The sequence below is a fragment of the Pelodiscus sinensis genome, chromosome 4 (genome assembly GCF_052426305.1).
Source record: "Pelodiscus sinensis isolate ZL-2025 chromosome 4, ASM5242630v1, whole genome shotgun sequence".
In the NCBI taxonomy this organism is placed as follows: Eukaryota; Metazoa; Chordata; order Testudines; family Trionychidae; genus Pelodiscus; species Pelodiscus sinensis.
The window spans coordinates 71,742,712-71,765,781 of record NC_143055.1 but is presented as its reverse complement, the minus strand read 5'-3'; positions in this window follow the sequence as shown (position 1 = coordinate 71,765,781).

Below are 23,070 nucleotides of genomic sequence, written 5' to 3'. Positions count from 1 at the left end.
CCAGTCACTTTAACCTCTCCTCATATGGGACCCGTTCCAAACCCCTGATCATTTTAGTTGCCCTTTTCTGAACCCTTTCCAAGGCCAAAATATCTTTTTTGAGGTGAGGAGACCACATCTGTACACAGTATTCAAGATGTGGGCGTACCATAGTTTTATACAGGGGCAGTAAGATATTCTGGGTCTTATTTTCTATCCCTTTCCTAATAATTCCTAGCATCCTATTTGCCTTTTTGACCGCCGCTGCACACTGTGTGGAAGTTTTCAGAGAACTGTCCATGATAACTCCAAGATCTCTTTCCTGATTTGTCGTAGCCAAATTAGCCCCCATCATACTGTACGTATAGTTGGGGTTATTTTTCCCAATGTGCATTACTTTACACTTATCCACATTAAATTTCATTTGCCATTTTGTTGCCCAATCACTCAGTTTGGTGAGATCTTCTTGGAGTCCCTCACAGTCTGCTTCTGTCTTGACTATCCTAAACAGTTTGGTATCATCTGCAAACTTTACTACCTCACTGCTTACCCCTTTCTCCAGATCATTTATGAATAAGTTGAAAAGGATTGGTCCCAGGACTGACCCTAGGGGTACACCACTAGTTACCCCTCTCCAATCTGAAAATTTACCATTTATTCCTACCCTTTGTTTCCTGTCTTTTAACCAGTTCTCAATCCAAGAAAGGACCTTTCCTCTTATCCCATGGCCATGTAATTTACACAAGAGCCTTTGGTGAGGGACCTTGTCAAAAGCTTTCTGAAAATCCACGTATACTATATCTATTGGATCCCCCTTGTCCGCATGTTTGTTAACCCCTTCAAAGAACTCTAACAGATTAGTAAGACAGGATTTCCCTTTACAGAAACCATGTTGACTTTTGTCAACTTTAGCGCTGCACACACACTGGACTTGAGTTTTCTATCCTTGCCTTTTACCAATCTTCTCTTAACACAAGCCACTACAGGTCGGATCTCTTGGGTCCGGCACACTGTGGACCTGAGTGGTCCTGAACCATGCAGTTTGCCAGGCCAGGAGAGGTCAAGGCTCTGCTCCCAGCTGGTGCTGCACACCCTGCCACCTGCCCTGCTGCCTCCAGGCCTCCCTCCTCCACCCCCGTGCCAGCCCAGGTGGGGCTGCATCCCCCACCATGCCAGCTCCAGACAGGGGCTGGGACCACTGCCTCAAGCCCCAGCCAGGAGGTGCTATGCACCCCATGGCACCAACCTGGCATGCATGCCCAGATGCTGGCCCCACTACCTCCAGCCCCTGTGTCAGCCCGGGCTGAGTTTCTGAACTAGCCAGCCAAGGCTCTCTGGTCCAGCAACATCCAGGATCCAACAGAACCACAGATGTTGCTGGAACAGAGGCTACATCCACACTACAAGGTTTTTGTGCAAAACCAGCCATTTTTGCACAAAAAATGGCAGTGTCCACACTGCAAGCGTGTATTTGCACAAGTAAATTGGCAGAACAGAGGGCTTTTGTTGGTAGAGTTATTCCTCTCCCCATGAGGAATAACTACTTTTTGCATGACAGCTATTGTGCAAAAAGGCATGTGTGGACGCTACGGAGGGGTTTTTGTGCAAGAAACCCCTATTGGCAAAAATTCAAAGAATGGCCATAAGAGCTTTCTTGCACAAGAGTGTCCATACAGTGTGGATGCTATCTTGCACAAAGTATATCACGTTTGCTATGTGCTTTGAGGTCTTTTGCACAAGAAGATTTTGCAGAAGATCTTTTCCGCAAAAGGCTTCTTGAACAGAAACCATGCAGTGTAGACGTAGCCATAGAGTCCCAAATTTTAGAGGCTTAACCTCTACTATATCAAACCTTATAGTTTTGGGAGTGGTTAGTTTGGTAAACCTGTGTGTTTTGAGGAGGGAAGTTAATGTTGCAGATCTTTTCTATAGTACATTTAAGCAGACTGTAAACAGTTGGATTTGGAACATCACATGCCTGTGGAAGGATACTCTCATTTCAGAATAAAAGTCTCCCAATTTAATTTTGCTTAAATAATTCAAAACCAAACCAGCTCTTATAACCAGATCCTTTTGAAGTTCCATGGTCATAGGTGAAAACTCTTTTATCTACATATCACAAAGTCCAAATATAATATAAATTACTCAATAAGAGTTTTTATTTTTGTTCCCTGTTGAATCTAAGATTTGACATTGTTTACAATTTAGGGATTATAATCTATCTAGGCTTAATTTAATTAGTCAAACTATACCTTGATCTTCTCCATTTAAGACATACTATATCTAGTGCAGTCAATTTCCTGCAGCAATGATGGTGGATACGATGGACTAATGTATATAGTAGTGCAATACATTAGAGTAAATATTACATTAAATATTACAATATTAAAGATATCTGACTGCCCAGAGCCTTGTTGAAGTCAGAGGGGCTCAATTTCAGGGCAGGAGTCTACCTGTATGGACTCATTTGTCAGGTGTGTCCTCTATTTGTAAAGGCTATAAGTGGCTTGCTACATTATGTTCCTAAACCCATTTCAAGGCAACTAAATACTTGGCCTAAAGAACGAGCACCCAATAATTTCCACTTACTATAGTTAATTGATAGTAAGTCAGTCCATTGTGATAGCATGCCATGCTAAATTTTGATTTTTGAAAATGCTGGCCATTATTTCTTCAATTTGTATAGTAAATAACATTACATTTTCTGCAGACTACCATGGTAAATTATAATAATTCACCATCATTTTATTACACTCCTGCATATAAGACACTCCTGTACACTCCTTTAAATAATACAATAATATCAATTCAGCCAATCCCTTCAACACTGTAGTGAGCTTTATAGTAATAAGGATCGATGCCTACAGCTGTTTGGAAATTTTTAAATAAAATGCTTTTAATCGGAAACTGAGATTCAGCAAAACTGGTTCTCAGGTCCAGAGAGCAATTTTGAGAAAAACCTGCCAGAATAACTTTTAGACTAATGGTTAAGGCACTTCTTCAGTATATGGGAGACACAGGGTTAAGTCCCTGCTGTAAATCAGGCAAAGCACAGACATGAGCCTCAGTCTCCCACATGATTGATGAGTGCTCTGAACACAGGGCTACTACCTTGTCTGGCCCCTTCCTTTCTCTCAAAAATTTACAGAGAGAGAGACAGAGAGAGAGAGAGAGAGAGAGCTAATTTAAACAAAATTTAATTTTCTTTGTGCAAAATGGAGTTCTGGTTTTCTAGCAGCCTATCTATGACTTTATTCCTAGCATATATTTTTCTGAACTTCTCTTTCTGGTATCAACAAGGTAAACAACAGGGAACTGAGAAAGAATTTGCCCTTCCACTCTGAAAAACCATACACCAAAAATCCTTTAAGAGCTATTGCAAATCTTTGGAGTTACTTAACATGATCTGACATTTTGCTGTGCTGTTGGAAGAAAATCTTTTTGCTTATATAAAGTGTCTAAATCAGTGCCCAAAAACATGACCAGACGTAGATAGAATTCAGCAGAAGGAGTTCTTGTGAGACCACCATTGGCTGAGGAAGAGATCAAAAGATTATTATTGTGAAGTAATACATATTCATACTCCCCAAAGAATTATTCTACACCACGAATTATTTTGTTAGCACAGAATGCCACCATTCAGCTCCAGAAACCACCATAAAAAGTGAGCCTGCCTCTCAGAGATGACCTCTTCTTTCCAGGTTGATCTCTCCAGACCCCAAAATAATACATTGAAGAACAGAATTGATAAATCTGTAGCTTTAGGAATTTGGCTATCTCATACAACAAAAAGTTCTGTAAGCAGTAACAGAAATGTAATCTACATTTTCTACTCGGATCCTTGGTGGCTAAGGGAGCCAGCTGAAAGCATAAAATAATCTGCAGCAAATAAAATTTCAACGTCTCCTTCAAAGGTGGAATTATACCACATGCATTATAGTACACAATCACTCCACAAATAATTAAGGGGAAAAAATAATGGTACCGGTCTTGCAAAATAGTACACAGCCTCCCACTTTTGAGCAGGCAGCTTAAGAAGATATCAGGGAGACACCTGGATTCCTTTCAGATCATGGAACAGAGACAATATTGGTTACACTAACAGAAGAGCTCTTCTTTCAGAGGGGCATTCATGCATGTTACCTCATTTAGCTGAATCTCTCCGAAGCCATCTTATGCTGCGGACTATCAAATACTCATGTCCAATCTCTCAGAACACTCCTGTCTTTTCTCTTCTGATAGACAGTTCTGATGGACAATTATTCATTCTCCTGTACAGTTACAAAAGCAACTGCACAGGCTCAAACATCAGCAATATGCTCTCCATTGGTTGACACTAAGCTCTCCATTTTGTTAATGTCAAACGGCAGCTGTGTAGTTAGTACTTTAAAAATAGGTGGCTATTCCTGGACATTCATTAATTAACAGGAAAAATTCATTAACTACCAGGCAAAATGGAAGTTTTGCTCTTGGAAGAGCTTTGAAGGACTCACCACATCCACAACATTACTCTCCTCTGAAGGTGCTTGCTTTCCAATTGTCAAGACTGGTCCATAGGTACAGTTGGTAAAACACTCCCTTGTCTTCAGTCTGTGGCTACTCAGAACACTGGGCCCACTCTACTCAGGATCCAGATTGGCAATGTGTTATATTTAGGAATGAAGTGGCAAGCTTGACAGTGAACAAACATACAAATACCTCATTGGCTTAGAATAGGGGTGTGGAATCTAAGGCCTTGGGGCCAGATGCAGCCCCTGGGTTGCCTAGATCTGGAACTCTGAGGCTCAGGACTCTTCCCCACCCACTACATTGGGGAACCTGAACTGGTGCTCCAGCCACTGCCATTGTTCCCCTGTGGGGCTGGAGTCACAAAATCTATTAGCTCGGGCCCTCTCTAGGCTCAGGCATGAGGGGAATGTGGCCTTCTTATTTGGGGCCACTTCAGTGAAGGTGGTTTTTTTGCTTCTCACTTTTGTGCGGCCCCCGACTGATTTTTCTGTGGGTCTGTAGCTGCTGACCCAAAAAAGGTTCCCTGCCTCTGGCTTAGAATGTCTTTTCAGAAAGACATGCTGGTGAGAACATATCAGCTCAGTACAACACTCACAGTATTGGCTCCTGAGGGAACTAAAACTCAAATTCAATATTTTGATCCCTCCACAGGACTGACCCAGGTTATCTGTGTAATCGCCTATCTCTGTGGGACCATGATCACTCACAGCTACATCTCATCAGAATAAAAGCCCTGTCAACAACTATCATGCATGAACATAAGGGTCAAAGCTTTCTTGGAAGCTGGAGCACAACTGTAGCTCACTTCAAAAACACATCAGAAAGGCCACACGTTTTGTCACTTTCAGAAAAAGTAGATTTATGTTCTACCTAATTAGACTGTTATAGTCAAAACAGATTGAAGAATTCACTCATCTGTATGTGACTCCTATATGACAACATTTTGTATAATAAATTTCCCTTGTGATGGCTTCTTCCACATAATATTTTGAGAATGTTACATGGGATTTGGATGACAGAATCAAAATTATAACCATCACATTCCTGAAAAATTATGCATTTGTTTACAGACATCAGCCCATTCAAAGTGTCACAAATCTGCATTATATTACTGAAGACTTGATCATAACTAAGAGATTCAGTTATTACAATGATAAGCTATAAAAAGAGCAGACAGATATAGAGGATGTAATTAATATGTTTTTTCCTTTAAAGGCAATCTGAGGGTTTAAAATTAAAATATCAAATTGTGCTGTCTTGTTGTCTTGTTGGGCCATTTTAATGTTTGCTGTATTGATAAAACCTGCAAACACCAGTTTTAATTTTTTTACATTTTCAAAAAATGATGACCATGATTTTGCAATTGGCCCCACGCAGTCAGAGACCCATCAACTTCAGTCATACACCACTCAGGGACTGTATGGAGCCAATTACAGGACAGGGACATCAGTTATAAATAGTGTGGAAATTCCACTGTCCATTTTCCACAAATTCAACTGACCATTTTCATTAAAGTAATAGTAGGCTGGATTCTGTTCTATAGTTTTGCTAGTGTAAATTCAAGAGTAACTACTGAAACCAAACTGACATTGATGTAGTCAAAGCAGAATTTGGCCCATTGTGTTCAGTTTTCTAAATTGTAGAGGAAGTTAGACTGTAAATTTCCCCTGAATCTTAATTGGAACTACTCACATTTAGCAAATGGCAGAACTTCATGTGACTGGAAATGTAATTACATTTCTCTTTCCTGCATGATACCTAAGTACCTACTGCAAATCCAGAGATGCTTTTTGATAAAGGTCTGAGAAAATATTATAAATAACACAGTTAACATTGAACATTTATTGGATGCTTTTTTCTGCCGTTAACTCAAAGAGTATTAAATTATCCATGTACTTCTGAAGAAATGTATAATACAGAAGTCAAGGGAAGGATTAACTGATGTTAACGTAATGATTACAAACTGACAATGAAGATTAAGAACATGACAGTTTAGGAGCACATCTATTGAATTCTAATAAGGGATAAGATATTTCATAATAATCTTCATGCACAGACAAGAAATCAAGAGGAATACATTAACATTTCCCAGTTGCTCAGAAGAAACATTCATCCTTTCTTTAAAGAGAAGGCAGACATTCAAAACACAATTATAAGTGAACCCAGAAAAGAAAGCCAAAGATTCATACATTTACCAAAGTGTCTATTGACAAATTAATTGTCAGAGCATTTTACCTTTAAATGCTTACTTCTAGAAATATATTTTTCTACAATGTACACATGAACATGTTCTTAAATGGACAGTGAGGCTACTTGTTTCAAAGTTCTTGCTGCCTAAGCCCATTTCCTGATGTATTTAGGAGACGTGTGCCCCCTAGTGATAACTGAAAACCACAATAGCAACTGAGAAGTAATTAAATCATCCTACAGCTTTAAAATCTGACTCACCTACTGTGCATTGTCTCAGGCCAAAATTCACTAAATTGCTAACAATTAAAACAGATGTTACCTACTAATATATTTTACAGAGCTGATTAAAAGGCACCAATTTAAAATCTGGTTATCAAACTAATAGAGTGCAAAGGCTGTTTTATAAACAACTTATAATTATAGCAACTTTGATTCAAGATCACAAACCTCCTGTGTTTATAGTGATCTGACTGTTTCTAGCAACGTGCTATGATTATTAACATATTTTAGGATTGCTCTTCATTGAGAATTTAATGTGAGAATGACAGTAACAAACATATATGCCCTCAATTCTCAGTGGAGCTCTCATTTTAATCAATGAGAGTTATGCTCACAGATCACGGACCTCAAACAGACCCATGTTTACAAGCTCCTCTAAGAGCTACCAAACCAGAATATGAAATGACAGACCAAATTAGTGAAGGTTTAAACAAAAGAAAACTGAAATTAGTTACACAATATACTGAAGGATTTTACACAAAATGTCTGGATTTATTTTACCACTATTGACTAAGAGACAATAATTTGTTCAACAGATTAAACTGAAGAGAAATGTATACTTCATAATAATCCACTGTTAGAAAGACAAAAGACCACTCCACTGCAGCATGTAAAGTGCCCTGCTTATTGAACCAATGCCTCACTATGTGTTGGAGTTTTGATATCCAGGGGCCAGAAGGTAGGATGCTAATTTCTTTTCCTTATTCCAAATTTCTTAATCTTCTTCCCTACTTTCATGTTCTCTCAAAAGCAGTTCAAGTCCCCATCCTTTCCTTCTCCAGGTACACTTATCAGCAGTTGCCTGGCATTCAATAACCCACTCAGATTTTGCCAGGAAAGAGAATCACCACTGAGGAACAAATTCATACTTAAGTTTGATGATGTTGCTGAGAAATTTTATATTATTAACATGGAATAACAACACTATTGGGAAAATGGACAGTATATTTTTGTGGATACGGTTGCAGATACAAATTTTGTGTCTAGAACCCTGCAAATTTGCAGATATCTGCTTTATATCTGAGGGTATCTGCATCTATGAATGTCAATGAAGATATCTGTAGCTCATTTTTATAGATACAGATGTTGATGTAGATTCAAATTTTGTATCTGTGTAGAGCTCTAGCATAGATAAGTCTATAAAAGACTGAGTTAATCTTGTAGGGAAGCACTTTTAGGGTGTGTCTAGACTACATGCCTCCATCAACGGAGGCATGTAGATTAGACAGATCAGCAGAGGGAAATGAAGCCGCGATTTAAATAATTGTGGCTTCATTTACATTTAAATGGCTGCCCCGCTCTGCCGATCAGCTGTTTGTCGGCAGATCGGAGCAGTCTGGACGAGCCGCGATCGACAAAGAAGCCTTTGTCAATCGGCGCAGGTAAACCTGGTTTCATGAGGCATAACTGCGCTGATTGACAAAGGCTTCCTTGTCGACAACGGCACATCCAGACTGCCCTGATCTGCCAACAAACAGCTGATCAGCAGAGCGGGGCAGCCATTTAAATTTAAATGAAGCCGCAATTATTTAAATCGCGGCTTCATTTCCCTCTGCTGATCTGTCTAATCTACATGCCTCCGTCGATGGAGGCATATAGTCTAGACACACCCTTAGTGTAGTGATCTTGACAGGCTCTGTTGTTTCTCATTGAAAACATAGCAAAGTGTTAGAACTTGTTGGACTTGCTGGTTGGATAAGCAGCTTCTAAGTACTAAGAGTTCCTGAACATAGAAAAGTAGTACATAATAGTACCAGGTTACTTTATGTCTCTCAAAACAGTCATGTCACCACCTCTCTTTCTGTATTTCTTTCTCTTTCAAAGTGTGGCTTATCAGATTCTCAATTGTCTGCAGTAGAATCTCTGAACTTTATAAATATGTGATGTAAATGAAGGGCTTCATAAAAAGACTGGCCACAAAAGAAAGTGCTCTGAACAATTCATACTATTGACCCCAGGTACTCTAAAATAAACCTGCCTCGCTAATGTGAAAACAGTGAAGGAACTGTACAGGGTTTTGAAACAAACAATATATTCAAACTTTTTAATAACATCTTTGCAAAGGAACTTAACTTTCAAAATCATTATATTAATTAGACTCACAATCTGACAGATTTTTTAAGTTGAATTAACAAACCCAAAACAGAAAATGCCCAGAAATACTCTCCCACAGGAAGCTTGTTTACCACCCATTTTCCCAGGCTTCCTATAAGATTAACTCAGTCTGGTGTAGACTTTCCACCCATTACTTTTTCACTAGGATAGTCAGATTGTTAATGAGGTGTTCCATGTCAGGATAAAAGCAGTATCTGACAGGACTTGTGATTCAATTATGGGGAAGAAAGACTGTTTGAAATATAATATTTTCTCACCACTTCTACCTTACTTAATCATGAACATCTAATTTTCCCCAGCCCCCTTCCCAGGAAGCCTATTTTGAATGCTAGAGTATTTTAAGACACTAAAGCCCAGGTTCTACTATCTGATCTATGTATGCAGAACATGAATCCCATGCAGAATCTCATTTAAGTCAGTGGGGCTCTGCCCAATACCTGGGATTCATCTGTAAGGGTCACATGCAGGACCAGTGCTCAAGTAGGTAAATTATTACTACAGCCTTGCGTGGAAACAAAATTTTGTATCTGCAACTGTATCTGCAAGAATGAGCCATGGATATCCACAGCCACATTCATAGATGTGGATACCTGAAGATATAAAGCAGATATCCATGGATTTCTAGGACTCTAATTATGATCTTAGTAGGAGAAAGGCATGAGGGGAGAAAAGGTGAATACCTACAAGTAGCAGAGTAATGCATTCCTGCTCATTCCTTCTCCTGTTATGACTGGAAATGTGCTATAGTCCAGAATCAATCCCTGCTTCTGAACAATCCAAAATGGGCCTGGGGCTGTGTATTTTGAAACTAGTCTGAGAGCTGAGTCCACAGATACAATGGTCTCTAGAATGGATCAATGCAAATGCCATATCTAAACCATCCCAAACTCTCAACGCTTAAAATTTAAAGTTTGCATTTCAGAGCCATCTCTAACAGTAGCATTTAACTTCAAAACTGGAAACTACAGAAAAATGAAGACGTTAGTTAAATAAATGGAAATTAAAAGTAAGTCATGAGTGAAATGTTTGCAAGCTAGTAGTCAAAAAGGTTTACAGAATTTTAATACCCATAGGCATTATCATATATTCTATCTAAATCCATAATGTATCCACATGTTGAATTCTGCATGGAATTCTGGTTGCTTCATCTCAAAAAAGATACATTAGAACTGGAAAAGGTACAGAGAAGGTCAACAAAAATAATTAGAGGTATGGAACAGCTTCCATAGGAGAAAATATTAGAAAGACTATTACTGTTCATCTTAGAAAAGAGACAGCTAAGGAATGGGGATATATAGAGGTCTATACAATCATGAATGTCATGGAGCAAGGAAAGAGGGAAGTGTTATTCATCACTGCGTATAACATAGGACCTCGGTGTCACCAAGTGAAATAATAGGCAGCCAGTTTAAAACTCATTGCCTGGGGATGTTGTAAAGGACAAAACCTGTAACTGGGTTCAAAAGAGAATTAGATAAGTTCACAGAGCATAGGCCCATCAAATGGCTATTAGTCATGATGGTGAGGGATGCAGCTCCATGCTCTAGATAGCCTTAAATCTCTAGCTGCTAGAAGCTGGGACTGATGATAGAGAATGGATCATTCAGTAACTGTCTTCTTCTGTTCATGGCCACTGTCAGAAGCCAGGGTACTGATCCAGTATGGCCATTTTTATGTACATTCATTCTGTACACAATATACAACTCTGCAGTGAATCCAGAAGCCAGTGTCACACCTGAAATACAAAATACAGAGGAGAGATTTTATTTTTATTGTTCTATTAGGAATTTAGATACTGTCTAGACACAAGGAATACTGATTTCATTGCACCGCTTCACAGAAAACTACAAAAGTTGCCATTAAAGAGGCAACATTTATATGCAGTGGCTTCGGTTATTTCTTATGGTTTTAGTAATAAATTGCATTTTCCTAGGTACTTCTCTGTGTGATAATGATGTGTTAACAATGTAGTGACAGTCACAGTAATTGAAGTACTAAGCCTTAATTTAGAATAAAATTGCCCCTGCAACTTACCTCTCATTTTATCTATTTGTGTTTTCTTCATTTTGATGAAGTCATATTTCCTCAAGTACAGCAAAAGCTAAAGACAGGGAATCAAATCAGTATCCTTTATAGTATCCACCTAATTACCTGCCTGATGCTGGGACTCACACACTTAACTGATTTCTGTGTGAAAGTTTATAGGGATGTATGTAGGAACTGTAGAATTTTGCACCCTATCATCTTCCTTAACTGTTTTCACTGTAAGGGCCTGATCCAAAACTGATTGAGCTGAGGGGGTTTTGGTTAAGGTCCTAAATTCCTCAGTGAGTTTATCCACTATAAATCCTGATCAGTTTAAGGTATTGCAATGCATATTTGAAATTTATTAGATATGCTTTTTCCTACTGTGAGGCTGTGACCAGACTCAGGGGTTTTTTCGAAAAAAGTAGCCTTTTTTCGAAAAAACTTCACCTGCGTCCAGACTCAAGCCGCGTTCTTTCGAAATTAAATCGAAAGAACGCGGCTTTTCTTTCGATGGCGGTAAACCTAATTCTACGAGGAAGAACACCTTCTTTTGAAAGTTCCTCTTTCGAAAGAAGGCGTTCTTGAATGTAAATAGGGCTTCCTCGAAAGAGAGCATCCAGACTCGCTGGGTGCTTTCTTTCGAAAAAGCAAGCCGCTTTTTCGAAAGTTCCAAGTTTCGAAAGAGGCTTGCAGTCTAGACATAGCCTGAATGTCTTCATGCAGCTCACCTGATCAACCTGTATCCCCACCTGGAGAGGAGAGGGATGTCAGAAAATATCAATTCAGAACATACCAATAAAAAAGAAAAATTTGATATATTCCAGGGTGAAAAACTGATTGCAAGCTTATAAAATGACAGAATGTGAATGCAAGTTAGTCCATGGCAACTTGATGAACTCCAGAGATTCTGGGAAATGTTAAGGGGGAAAAAATGATATATGTAACATAAGAAATGTGTTGGAATAAATCATGAAAAACTGTGATATGAGAGGAGTTAATAAAAAAGTGAACTATAAAAGCCTTTATATAATATATGAAAATCAAATGGTGTAATAACAGAAGCAGAGATCCTGTGAGTCTGGATTTAAAATTATGAAAGGGATAATCACTATTTTAATCAAGACTTTCACTTCACAAGAGACTATTTGAAAAAGTTTACAGTATGTTGAGTATATGAGGTACTCCATACAATTCAGGACATTAAAGTATATAGCTTTCCCTACAACTAAACCAATTTTCAGAGGGAAGCAAGTATACTTGTATATAAAATGTATAAGATGAAAAATGGGGCAATTACATAAAGAAACAGATACATTAGCAAAAGGAACAAGGCAAACTGAGATCTAGTAAAATGAAGTTCTACAGATTTCCATCTATAGTATTCAGAATTTTTGTACAACATGTATTAGCAGGTTAGACTTAAAACATTCCCCACTGTGAGTTAAACATTTTGAATTGATTGTTACACAGTTTGTAATGAGATCCTGTAATTTCCATATTTTGATAAGCTCTGAATTGTTTAATTGGTGATTTTGCACAGCTGAAAGACCAACATCTCACAGTAAAATGGATTTTCAAATTCATAACTGTGAAATGTAAACTGAACTATAGTTAAAAGGACATCTGAAATTTCAGCTTTGGACCAGTATGATTGGAGTATACTTTATGAAAGCTATCATCTGACCAAATAAAGTTATATATGTATGGCTGTAAGGGTAATGCATTTGGTGGGGTGGGATTGTGAAGAAGAGAACTATGCTAGTATTTTTCATCCAAATTAGTAAGATTTGCATTTAGACAAGTAAGTGTCAGAGTTGACCATCTTCCAGGCTCAGTCTAGATATTTTGGAGCTACCTGTTTGCCAACATTCCTTGTTAGGACATGAGGGTTGGCAGTGGCACTGGAACATTTTCTATAGTGGAAGTGTTGAAAACCAACATCCTTACCTCCTGTCCACACCTCTCTCCCTGCAGTTGGGGCTGGGAGCAGACTCTATGTCAGAATATGTTTATTTGTGGTGGGAATTAGGGGAACAATGGATAGTTGCTTCACATAAAATAAGAGGAAAGTGAAACCTGTCATGTCCCTCAGGGTTGCACAATAATGGATAAGACGCTTTCACTCATGTCATAGTTCAAGTTATTACCACAACAGAGCTCTATCTGTCTGAAGGGGCTCATTACCACATGGACCTGAAACATAAACAGTAAGCTGCTAATGGCATTTCAAGCCAACTCTGCTGGGGTGAAGACCCAATGACCAAGTGGCGGGTCCTGCCTTTATGAGTCTTGCAGCATTGTCAAAATGGGCTCTGTCTCTGACTTTGATACTCAGATGCCAAATGGGACATCTGTGCAGCTCAGGGTGTAGTTTTTTCCTTTTTCTTCATACATGTAACTCAGATCGAAAAGCAAATGGAAATAGGTTACAGAGGTGATTGTTGATATAGGATAGCACTGGGCAGAGATATTGAAACAGCAGCCAGAGGAATAGCAGGATGGACTTGGAATTCACCAAAACAACCAAACCAAAGGATGGTGTGTAAAAGGGAAGGAAAGGTAAAACAGCAGATTTAAGAAAATATGAAAGATACAGCAGCTTAATCACTTTCTTGCTCACTATTGTTCATTTCCTAATCAATTTGTTGTCTATATTTTATCTGGCTTTCTAGAGAGGCTATGGCCTGTCTTGATATCTAACATACCAAACATGCATTTGGAACTTTATAAATGATTATTATGAAATTAAGAAACATGTATTTGCTGAAAAAAATAGATTCTCTGAATAATAAACATACTGCAGGAGCAATGGAATGACTATAGATCATCACAGCATCGGTATTCTGTGACTGTATCTTTAAGATTTGCTATAAAATAGTTTCAGAAACATGAAATACACTTTAAGGAATTGCCATTTCTACTATATCCTACTGTAAAGTTGATCAAAGAGATCCTTCAGAAAGATCAGTAAAGCAAAATTGTTTCATTTCTTTAAAACACCCCCAAATGTTCTAGATATTGCCTTTCTGTTTGTAATATTGCATTAGTCCAGATATAGGACAAAATGGGGTATAGGACAAAATGGGGGTGGGGGAGGGCATGGAAGTGTGTCAAGATGATGTGGTATAGTCTTGTCCTCTTTTCTAGTTAGTTAGAGGCTAAGGTCCTACCTATGCAAAAGAAAAAGCACTTCACTCACAAGAGGAGTCCCATTGAAAACAATAAAATTCAGTGCAAGTAAGGACTATAAGTATATGCTGCTTTGCAGAATTGAGGGCTGATCTGGCATCCAGTTTTATTATAGTGATGGTTACCTTAGACACAGAAAGGGGAATATCATCAGTTAGGGTAAATTGTTATAGCTCTATTGACTTTAATGGAGCTATGACAAATTATACCAGCTCAGAATCTGTCCGTAGAGCAGGGGTGGGCAAACTATGGCCTGTGGGCCATGTCCAGACTGTCACAGCAGTTAATCTTGTGCTTGAACTCTACTGTCTTGTTCGGGTGGTCCAGCCTGGGAACTTGGTCGGGGGTTTGTCCTGCTCTGGTGCTTCTGCCAGGAAGCCGGATCAGGGTTGGCTCTGCTGTGGTACTCCAGCTGAAGAGGGGGCTTGCCCTGCTTTGCTTTGCAATTGTGTGGCTACAATACCCAGATGTGACCTTCTGGTCGAAAAGTTTGCCCACTCCTCCCATAGTCTTCAGCAGCCTTCATAGAATAATCAGTCACTTGCTTCTATTCAAGATATCTATTAATTCACTGACTGACTCGTAGTCAAACTCCTTTTTAATGCAGTGCTGCCATTAAAACAGACTATATGTGTATTCAACGAAGAATTAACTCATTAGAAATATATGTTTTATTTCAGCTAGTATTATTTGTATCAGAGCTCACCAAACCAACATTTTTTCTTATTGTTTAAGGACAAGATTGTGGCTTGCCCTGTATGTCTGCATAAGGGTAATAAGAGCACTTTGCTTAACATCTCTTCAATGAGATATATTTATGCTGAAGCAGGAATAAGTTTATTATCATACAATAGAGACAAGTAAAAGTAAGAATATAGAGAACAAATGGCTACATATAAAATAAAATAGTGACACACTTTCTAAGAACTAAACTTAGCTAATATCTTAACCTCCTCTCTAAAGAAGCTTATTTCACCCACAATTCTTCACAGAGTTTTCAGCCAAGCCTGCTTCTGACCCTTCTCTCATGGAGTAAATGTAATTTTGTTCATTTCCTCAGTGAGGGATTTCAGGGGCTCCATTGTCCCCTAAAGTACTCAATCAACTTATGATGATGGAAATGTAGCCGTGTTAGTCTTTGATCTGAGGAAGTGGGTCTGGCCCACGAAAGCTCATCATCTAATAAACCATCTTGTTAGTCTTTAAAGTGCTACACAGTCCTGTTTTTTGTTTCAACTTATGATGAGTGCCTCCAGATAGGGTTCTCATTCCTATTCAGAGGGTTTGCTTCTTCCTGTTACTTTTCTACCACTGAAGTTTTCACAATCCTTCATTAACATTCTTTTCAGTCATATGATAGAAGATCAATTGTGAACTATCTAATACTTTATTTACTTGTAAGCCGCCAGCTAAATAAGCATTTCTTTCTGACAGCAAACCTGTTCTTCACCTTTACTAGGGACCAGTCCCTAGCCACAGACATTTATTATTAATATGTACACAACTCCTTATGCAGCATTTTCCAATGATACTGTGGATGTTATTTGATATAACATTTTATTTGAGACCTCAAATGAAACTCATTCTTAAACTAGAATGTACATGTAAGATTCAAGAGGTCCTTGCAACCTCTCTATACCTTTTGCAAGTTATCATTAACAGGTTCTTGGATTGTAGTAATGTGATTCATATAGCTTTACTTGTTGCTTACTTTTGCTGTTTTCTTATGTCACCCGAATTGTGAATGAATTCCTCTTGTTTTCCTTAGTACAACAAATGTTTGTAATAATTAAAACAAACAATCACCCTCTTGGCATTACAAAGAAAACATTTGGCATTACTAGGCCTAATTAAGAGCAACAAGAATTATTAAAGTTTAGAAAACATGGCTTATAAAGGAAGATTGAAAAAATTACGTTTGTTCAGTCCAGAGAAGAGATAACAGTTTTCAAATGTATAAAAGATTATGAGAAAGAAAAATTGTTCATCTTAAGCTCTGTGTGTGGCATAGAGACTCTCAGGGTACATCTAGACTACAGGCTTTTGTCAACAGAAGTTTTGTCGGCAGATACTGTCGACAAAGAGCGTCTAGACTACATCCAGTTCTGTTGACAAAGCAAGATGCTTTGTTGACATGACAGTGTAGATGCAAAGGACAGTGTAGATGCAATAACGCCTTCTGTCGACAGAACTCTGTTGACAAAAGGCATTATTCCTCGTAAAATGAGGTTTACCGCTGTCGACAAAACTGCTGAGTTCTGTCGATGTTATGTCGACAGAACTCAGCGGCAGTGTAGATGCAGGTATCATTTTGTCGACAAAAATGGACTTTTGTCAACAAAACCCTGTAGTCTAGACACACCCTAAGTGTGCATGCTCTGCTAATCAGTTGAGCAGGTCAGGGAGAAATGCATGGTGGGCCAGATTTAATTTCAGGGCCTGATTTTGCACACCTCTGGACTAGATAATAATTAGTCCTGCTTTCAGTTAGGGGGCCTGAACTAGAATACCTTTCAAGGTCCCTTTCAGTCCTATGAATCTGTGATTAACAAACTCAATTTGGAATAACTCCACTGAAATCAATGAAGTTACATTTCACCCCCTTTTGACAGATTAATCAGGTATATTGTTTCTCCTCTTGCTGTTGCAAGCCTCTCATTTTAACTGGTTAGCAAAACTCTAGGTCAGCACATAATGGTGAAAATTCACATTCATAATTTATCCACCCAGGAATAATATCCATGTTTTAATCTAATAGAATATGCTTCTCTGAACTCTTCAATGGAATGTTATGCTAAGCAGAAAAAAAATACTGCTTTCATCTCTAGGGAGAAAAAAATCTATATTGAATATGGGGAAATGAAACATCTAATTGATTATTCATAACCAGTTACATGCAAGAGAACATTTAATGTTTCTCTTTTACATAAGGATTACTTGAAAAAAGTTACAGTTCTGACCCCTCATGCAGAAACTTTTTGAAATTGAAACAAATTAATATTTGTTCAGACTGCTGTGCCTTTTTTACATCAAAATTATAATGACCAATCACAGTTTTGGCTTATCTTTCTATAGACAGATCAGTATGAATGAGAATGTTGATAAGTGAAAAACAGAATGATCTAATTTTTTGGTCACATACCTTTTAGTGTCACGAATTTGGGATGACTGCTTGTGATAGGACTGGGCTTAATAGTGGTACCACCTACTGGTTGGATCTCTGAATCACAACTCTCCCCCCAACTCTAGTATCCCATCAGTGGTTGCTCCAGCATGGTGGTGGTAACTCGGTCTTTCAGGCAGGTCATCAGTGAAGTCCTTTTCTAGAGTCAGAATCCAAAAAAGTATCCAAGTCCAATGTCCTCCAAAAGGAGTTTCCATCCCAAGTCTAGGACCATGCAGGCCTCACACCCTTACTTCAGAGCTTTCAGTGTCTTTATCCCCTTATGTCAAGGTGAAATTGTTTATGCAACCCTCATAGCTAGTTGGTAGAGATGCCTGACCCATCCATCTGTATTAGGTTCTGACCTAGGCTTTACAAGTGGCAGCAATATCAAATATTAAGATGTGCTCCCAGGCTGTCTCCCTGGGCCACTTCCTACTACTTACTTTCCCAGTTCAGGGTATGGTAACTGTCTTACAAACAATCCAAGAAAGGATAGAGGAAAAGGGTCTTCAGTCCTTAAGAACAAGCTAATCTCCCCTCCAGAACCTGGGGGAGCAGATGTCAGAGGACCCTTCTTTCCCTGATGCAAAGATTCCCCTGGGCCTGTCCTCAGAGACCTCAGGATGGGTCCATCTCTATATGCATATCCTATCACTTCTTGTGCTTGCTTCCCTTTGTTTTCTGGATCTCTATAAAGTCCTCTTCCAGCTGGAAGAGGCTCTGTAGACAGGGTGGAGTGAGGCCCACTTAGTCCCATCAGAGGGCAAGACGCCCCCTAATATCCAGCAGTGAGTTTCAGCTGGTTTGACCAGTGTACACAAATTCATCGATGTCATGGTTTTTATTTAAAAAGAATCATAGAATACATCTTAGGAAAACTAATGATACATGGATAAAATGTATCTAACAGTATATGTGGAGTTATGAATTTTCTCTGATGTTATGTTTTAAAGTCTGAGTGAACCAAGAAAAGCCTATAAAGGAAGCCAGACTAACCATGAACACTGGATTGTTTAGTTGCATGTGTGGTAAAGTAGAACCACCAAAGTTCACACGATTGTTGAGGCAGTCAGTTCAAAGGACTATGTATTTGCTTGTGTGACCAGTCTGGTCATCAGGCAGACATGATGAGCAAAGGCACATTTATATGCAATGTAAACACAATTATAAAGAAAGTAGTTGGGGAAAGATGACCACTTAATCTCTGCAGAGGATGGAAATGACCTCCTCTCCATCCTCCTGGAAATCTTTCTGCCTTTTAGAAAAGGGTTAGTGAACATTCAGAGATAAGCTTTTCAAAGGTTTATCGTATTTAAAGAGAGGGGCAGAGAACCCCTACGTTATCCATCATGAGGAATTAATGAAGCCATAGTCCTCTGAGATCACAGAAAGATGGATCCTTTAACCAAAGGGGTTGAAGTCTCGGGAAAATGATAAGTAAGAAATCTGTTACTGTTTAAAATTTAGTTTTTAGTCTTAGAGGGTATTTCTACTTTTGTTTGAAACTTTCTAATGTTTATTCCGTCTTCTTTGTATCACAATCTATGATTTATTAATAACACTTGTTTTACTTTTTAACATAAACTGATCAGTGCTTTGATTAAAATAGCAATTGTTAATATCAGGAAGATGGTAAGCTGCTGATGTACAGCTTCTTTCAAGGAGAACAGTGAACTTAATAACTTCTTTAAGTGTACAATGAGAGGGTTGGCCACTCCCAAGTAGACACATTTAAATCTGGACAGTCACAGTTCTATGGAGCACTGTCTCTGTCCCCTAGGGACTTAGCATTGGATGTGGTTTTGTGTGTTGAATAGGAGAGAAGATGGGAGGAGACTATGGCTGCAGGAAGATGCCAGTGTGGGTAGGGCAAACATGCAGACTGAATCTGGAAGTAGCAAGCCCACACAGGAAGAGCTGGCCCATGCCCCATGCCTGTCTGCCAGTCAGCCTGCACAGCTCAGCAGCTATCCTTCCCTGTGATTTTCTGTTTGAGGCTACAAATCAGGCAGACAGCCAATACTCTGACAGGACTAACAGCTGGTTAGACTCTGATGCAGAAGGCTAAGCTGGCTTGTGCTGCAGTCTGTCAGGGACTGGGAAGCCAGCGAAAAGGAGGTTACAGTAATCAAAAGATGAGATTATGGTGAGGGACTAGAGTTTTTCAGGGAGTACAGAATGAAAAAAAGGTCAGATTTTAGAAACTAGAGAGACCAAACACAGGCTGATGTAGGTGTAGGGGAGAGGGGAAAATCAAAGACTACTCAGAAGTTAATGGCCTGAGAGTCTGACAGGAAAGATGATGAAGTTTCATCAGTAAAGGACAATGCAGGAAAGGCTTGAGAGGAAAGTAGTTATATTTTTTGTCATGTTAAGTTGAAAATGAAGGAAAGACATCAGAGCAATGTCAGAGACAGAGAGAGAGAGAGAGAGAAGGTGAAGTTAAAATACAGGATTGAAATTGAATGGATGGAGACAAATCTGAATTGGAAAGGTAATTCTGTGGATCAAGGTCAAGGACAGGGCCCTGGTGGCTGAAGGAGAGGCTGACAGGCTGTAGAATAGCATATTATAAAGCGTGCCTGTATTCAGAATACAGGTGCCCCTTTTACCTCAAATGCACATTCCTAAGACCATTCAAAGGAACTGGAATGTCTGGGTCATAGCTTTCAGTGGGATCCCCACGTCTTCATTGCAGAAAAGGGTAGCAAGTAGCAATATAACCACAGGGCTTGAGGATTGTAAGTTTACTAATGTCTGCTACTTCACTCAGAGTAGAAGTTCAGATTCAGTTCTGGTATAACCTCCGGGTATGAATTTTACCAAAGCTAGTATATTTCATACAAGAATTAAAAAGAAGCTGCTTCATTGTGTCCTGCTGGGGCTCTAGGTATTGCTCTCTTAAGATTCTTATACAATGCCTGCCCCATAGTAGAGGAATACCTGCCAGTCTGAGTCATAGGAAAACTCTCATTCTTTATAAAATCCTGGTAACAGGTGGAAAATTAATAACCTCTGTAATCAGAATCACTATAATTTGAATCAGGGAACAATCAATTCTCCACTGTGGTTGATAAAAGCAGCAGCATCATTAGAGGGGGGAAGGGAGAGTTTTATAGTCACCATGCCAAAAACTATTTGCCAGGACTCATCTGTGGCTAAAAGCTTAACTTTCAGAAAAACCTAAGCAAAAGCATTAAGGAAGAATGTTTAGCTCCATATTCAGTTCAGAAGCATTTAGAATATATTAAGGACAATAAACTGCATTTTTCTTTGGCCAACGATGCTTCAAATAATGGAGAAACAATGTGTTTTCTATTAGTCTTAAGGAATTTCAGTTTTTAGAAAGGAATTTTGAAAATGGGAGACAACACTTTTTCTGGATTTTTACAGTGGTTGTCAGAAAACTGCACAGGCCAGTGCAACAAAAACAGATGCAAAACACAACACTTTTGACTTCACCCTAGAGAAGCCATCTGCAGCTATAATGCCAATGTAAATTGCAGGAAGCATTACAGTGTCTGCAAGAAACTGAAAAGCACCAAAGAAGACAACGCAGAACCCACCTGCTTTGCATGCATTCTTCATAATGTAATGGTCCATGCTGCAGGAAAATTTTGTATTCATATAGAACATTTAATTCGAAAGATTTATTTCCACTTTCTGCTAACAAAACATAACAATATAACACATTTGTGACTTCACATTTTTCCACATCAACTATCTATTGAGGCAGATTAACAGATTTAGTTGGGATTGGTACTGCTTTTAGCAGGATGTTGAACTCGATCTCCTGAGGTCTCTTCCAACCCTATGATTCTATGGGCATGTGTCGGTGGGATTTTTTGTTTTTGTTTTCCCAAAAATCAACAGATTACTGAACTTCTAGAAACCACACATAATCTATTTCCAGGATTTAGGAGAGGAGTAGTGTTCCAAAGTAATTTGGAAGGTCTTTGGGGGGAGGGGGCTGTCAAAGATGTGAACTATATTTTTCCTTGCTGAGCCATGCTCTGAAGATATTCATGGACTGTACTGAACTTCAGATGCTAAACGTTTTAGTGTTTTCACCATATAAATTCAGTGAATATGAACCGGCAGAGAAGGATTAGGAACAAGTTATTTGTAAACACAGTGAATTCTAAGATCAAGGTATTTCAAGATATTGCTAGAAGATGCAAAAGAACTTTAGGATCTTTTATGGAAGAGTAAAGAGAGATCAGCATCATAGGCATGACTTTTCTGAAGACAACCAACAAAGCAGTGTCTTAGTTAGCCTATGAAAAATTCAATCAGCTTTAAAGAATTTTCTGAAGCAGTTCATGCTTGCAGCATGGAGGAAGTGGAGATGAATGAACTCTTTGAAAAATTTGGGACTGTAGAAATCCTAAACTCTTCTCCTGACTTAAAGGGCCCCTCAAGTAATGAGAAGTACTTGGAAACTTTCACCAAAGCACAGGACAACTAGAAGAACTTAAAAACAATCAATTTTTCAAAGATTATCCAATAAGTTTGTGGATTGCATTGAAGACAATTTTTTTTATTTCAGTTGAGAAAGCTACTGGTGGACGCTGTTCTAAATTTGGTTTTAACAAATAGGGAGGAACTGGTTGAAAAATTGAAAGTGGAAGGCAGCTTGAGTGAAAATGATTGTAAAATCATAGAGTTAATGAGTCTAAGGAATGGTAGGCGGGAGAATAGTAAAATAAAGAGAATGGATTTCAGGAAGGCAGGCTTTAGTGAACTCAGAGAGTGGGTAGGTAAGGTCCCATGGGAAGTAAGACTAAGAGGAAAAACAACTGAAGACAGTTAGCAGTTTTTGAAAGGGACATTATTAAAGGCCCAAAAGCAAACCATTCCACTGCATAGGAAAGATAGAAAGTATGGCAAAAGACCACCTTGGCTTAACCACAAGATCTTATATGATCTAAAAATCTTATATGATCTGAAAATCAAGGAGATGTATAAAAAGTGGAAACCAGGTCAAATTACAAAGGATGAATATAAGCAAACAACACAAGTATGTAGAGGCAAGATTAGAAAGGCGAAGGCACAAAATGAGCTCAGTCTAGCTAGAGAAATAAAGGGTAACAAGAAAGAATCCTACAAATATATTAGAAGCAAGAGGAAGACCAAGGACAAGGTAGGCCCATTGCTCAGTGAAGAGGGAGAAACAATAACAGGAAATTTGGAAATGGCAGAGGTGACTTCTTTGTTTTGGTTTTCACCAAGAAGATTGATGGTGATGGGATGCCTAACATAGTGAATTCTAGTAGAAAAGGGGTAGGTTTAGAAGTTAAAATAAAAAATAACAAGTTAAAAATACTTAGAAAAGTTAGATGTCTTTAAGTCAGCAGGGTCTGATGAAATGTATCCTAAAATATTCAAGGAGCTGATAGAGGAGGTATCTGAGACTTCAGCTATCATCCTTGAAAAATCATGGAAGTCGGGAGAGATTCTAGAAGACTGGAAAAGGGCAAATACAGTGTCTAACTATAAAGAGGAAAATAAGAACAACCAAGGAAACTACAGACCACTACTGTGTCAGGGAAGATAATGGAACAAATAATTAAGGAATTCATCTGCAAACATCTGGAAGATAAGGTAATAGGTAA